Consider the following 4416-nt stretch of genomic DNA (forward strand, 5'->3'; position numbering starts at 1 on the left):
ATAAGCTAATATTTAAAAACCTTCGACTTTTAACCTTTCTTCTTATAAATTAAGTTAAATATAGTTTTTTAGCCAAATAGTTAGTTTTCGGATAATCGTATTTAGTGAAATGTTTTAGGTGTCTAACACCTTCCTAAAACATTAATTTGAATTCCCGAACCCTTTTGATTGTTTTCAAACGATTTTTCTCTGTTAAGTCTTTTTAAAACCTTAGTTTTTCTTGATTTTCCTAAAAATTAAGTGGCGACTCTAAAAAGTCAAAAATTTCTTAAAACAAATAGTTTTCCCAATTTCGGATAACACACACACACACACACACACCCACACACCCACACCCCCCCAAACACACAGGGCTGAATGAAATCCCTGTATGTGCTAAGCATTTAGTGAAATCTAATAATTTTTTTTGACATTAACCTATTCATTGCTTTGTAGATGCTTCCATCTTACAACTGAAAATTAGCTGAAAATTTGTATACTGGACTAACGAAGAGTTGTAACATAGGTGAAGGGAAATGAATAGTCAAAATAGTATGTTAAATAGTGAGTTAATTCTATAGGTGTATCTCTTTATTTTACCCAAATTTTACAATGCTCTGGTTTCTTGCAAGCGTAAATCTATTTCATATTCTCAAATCTGGTAGTTTTATCATCAAGAAGCCCGAGCAGTTTATTTGAGAATATAGATATAAGGAGATGGAGCTGGACCTTGTCCAAATGAAACAAATGGGAAAAAGAAAAATCAAGAGAGAACTGATTACGCCAAATTCCTACTTGTTTTTGTGATACGAATTGGAGGGAACAATGATAAACATATATATATCCTAGAACAAGTAAGGGTTTATACTCTTTGCGGTTGCAAAAGTTCTTCAGTGGTGTCTTTATAAAGAAAAAAAATAAAGAACAGTTGAGATTCTACAAAAGGTGAACCCTTATGTCACATATGGCTACCCAGATCTAAAGAGCTTCATGTATCTGATTTACAAGAAAGGTTACTAGCAATGACATTGTTGAATCCAATAATGCATTATATGCTTAGAGGATGTTCCAAGAGAGATTGATAGTGTTGGTCCACATTTCAAGGAGGTCACTAGCTTCCTTTGCTAAAACCAACCAGAGAAAGCTTTGAAGGGTAAGAAGAGACTATACAATGATGGTCGCAATTCTGGAATCGTGAGGATCACATCAATGAGTTGATATCTAAGATGAATTAGCATAGACACCCAGGTTACCTGATCAAATTTTTCTTGTGTTATCAGTTTTGACATGAATTATTGTAAGTTGGAACACTTTAAAATCCTAGGTGTTATTCCTTTTGATTCATCCATTCATGTATCTCATAAGTTTACTTATTAATTGTTGTTTATTTATACTTGAAAAAAACTATTGTAATTTGTAATACATTTTTATTGATCTATTTTTATTATGTAACTGATTACTTATCCCTTTTCTCCTTTGAACTTATGGAGGAAAAATTGTTCCTCTTTCTTTTGCAGTTTTTTTTCTTGACATTTTCCTTTTTATACTTTTGAGGATGACATCAGATTGATACTTCAAAATTCTTTTTTAACATATCTAAGTTATCTTTTCTTTATTTTTTTCTCTATAATTTCGTGCAACTCATGGCACACACATTCTAATTATATGCATTTCCTTTTTAATTGTGTATCAATTAATATGAGATACACGTATAATGCACACACACGGTAAAATACTCGTGCTTCGCACGAGATTAAACTATTTTATTAAGTTTACATATGATCATTCTATAATATTCATATTTTTTATGCATACACTATATTTCCAAAATTATTTTATCCTAAGGCAAAACGCTCCTTTGAATCTCAAAATGCTATACTTATTTAATTGTTATTTTTGTTTTACAAAATTATGAGTCATAGAGAGATTTTAAGCATAACAAAGAAGTCTAAGAAAATCTCAATCGAAATAGTTGGTCAGAAGTAACGAAATTTTCTAAATTCCAAGAAGTTAGAAAGTACAACATCAAACATTAAAGAAGACACCTTGAACAACAAAACTCTAAAGTAAAGTGGAACGTCATATCCAAACGAACATATTTAACTAAATGCAAATGGAAGACCTTCGGCTCCTTTCTTATAAATCTCCATCAATCTCTTATTTATTATAGTTTGCTGTAGCATATATATGTTAAAAATGACCTTGAAATTATTAGTATAATAAATATTTTTCCCCATTATCTCAGAATAGTTATTACGATTTGTTATGTTTCATATCACCGGCCTAAACTTATTTGAAATTTAACCATATTTATTGTTGTGGTTATATTATACAATTACAAAAAGCTAATTCAATTATCAACCAAGCAGTAGGTGACATCTAAATGAAACTGTTATTAATTGGATATTGTTAATCAAAATTTTGATACGTAACATATTAAATCTTAAAAGCATAGTTTTTTGAGCACTTGAACTCACAAATATTCACAAATAATAATAAATACAACCTTAATTTCCTAACAATCAAGAAAAAAAAGCAATTTTGCTGAACATATTTTTCAAAAAGATAGTGTGCTGAGCTGTATCCAAATTTACAGTTGACAAATTCAACATAAAGAAGCCAAAATAAACAATTATTACTTCTTTATAAAAAATAATAAAAAACTTTATTAAAAGAAAGAGTTATCACTACAACAAAGATGATCTTTAACGAAAATTAATTGCTTAATTGTCGCTAAAGATATATTTGGTACTCTATAAATGTTCCTAAAGTCTATAGAAACATTGTGTGTAATGAATATTAACTAATGACGATAAATGTTCTAGCACTCTTCGTTAATGTGCATATTTATTGTCGATAAAAAATATTTTAGCTATAGTGTATTTTGGACATTTGTTAGTTTCAAGAAAGTTTGATTTCTTATTATGCCCAAAAGAGAGCTGGAGAATTGTCTCTATACTAATATTCTAGAAAGAGTGCAATGACATAAAAAAATGCTTGTACCTAAGAAAAGCAGTCAAAATTATATACTAACGGTGGCAAACAAAAAAGCAATTTGTTTGGTTCTTTTACAAACTTCATTGATTCTGTATTAATTATCACATATTTATTGTTATGTTGTGTAAAATATAGAACAACCCACAAGAATTTTTCTCAAAAATTATATGAAGAAACCTATATAAAAGGACAACAAAAAAGATAAATTTCAATCATCCTCATTGATTTTTCTAACAATGTTTTTTATTAAAAAAAGTGACCAAAATAGCATTTTTTTGCAATAGATACATGAATATAACTTAAAGAAAATATTAAGCTTCATGAAATAGTAGGAAGAAAACTTTGAGTAATGAAACTGTGACGACTTGAGCATACATCCCGGACGTGGCCGACACTCGAGAACTATTGGTGGTCTCCAAGAAGATCCTCATCCTGGTTGAGTACAAGAGGAAGTCTAACTTAAGAATACAAAGCTTATAACAAAATAAAATTCATGAAAAACTTAAATACAAGCTTTAACTCAAAGGAAATCTCTAAATAATATTATGTATTCAACTCGCCCCAAAATGGGTAACTTAAGTCATTAAAAAATTTAACAAAATAATGAAGACTTCTGAAACTCTAGTATCAATCTATGAGCCTCTAAATGACAAAGATGGAAGTTGGGACAAGATCCACGACTTCCTAACAACTTATATAACTGAAAGCTAAATGAAATCCTCTTGAAGCAATGAGACTCAACAAAACTAACTTGAACTGCATATGGTATCAACGAAGCTCCTGTTGATGACCCTGAATATATGTATCTGCATCATGAAAGGATGCATGCCAAAAGATTTATTACTGGAATGTAAGGGGCATTCTAAAACATAAACATAAGTTTGAACTTTATAAATAGGAAACATACTTACCTCTTTTCAAACTCAATGGATACTCAAAACCACTCAAACATACTCAACTCAGAAGTGCTCAAGGATAAGATACTCAACTCAGAGATTAAATACTCAACTCAAATATATGATACTTTACTCTTGGTACTCAACTCAATATAAAGAAACAATACAGATGAAATATATGGAAATCCTTAAAAATAGTTGAAATTAACTCAGTGTATTGAAGTAATGAGCACGAACGACTTGACTCCAGGGTCTATATAACTACATGGAACTCATGTAAATGAATCTTCTTATTCTCTTACTTACTTCCTCATAACTTAGTTCAAATCAATAATTGATCTCAAAGGATTCACAATTGAACTCAAAGACTTTCTTGAACTCTACTCTTAACTCTCTCTTGAAAGTTAATTATGAATTCAAGAGTTATGGTTCATGATATGAAAGATCATGAAGACAAAGTGGAATCATGAATACATTCTCCTTATCCCCATACTCACTTGATCGAGTCTTAAAACAAGTTACTATAGGTTGTAGAAGACTCCTA

The 4416-nt window shown here is 29.9% G+C and overlaps 1 pseudogene; it reads left to right on the forward strand.

Moving 5' to 3' along the window:
- The first annotated feature begins 591 nt into the window (after positions 1-591).
- LOC101243780 (large ribosomal subunit protein uL30z-like) lies at positions 592-1214 on the forward strand (annotated as a pseudogene).
- Positions 1215-4416: the final 3202 nt, after the last annotated feature.

Source organism: Solanum lycopersicum, chromosome 4 (assembly GCF_036512215.1).
Source record: "Solanum lycopersicum chromosome 4, SLM_r2.1".
In the NCBI taxonomy this organism is placed as follows: Eukaryota; Viridiplantae; Streptophyta; class Magnoliopsida; order Solanales; family Solanaceae; genus Solanum; species Solanum lycopersicum.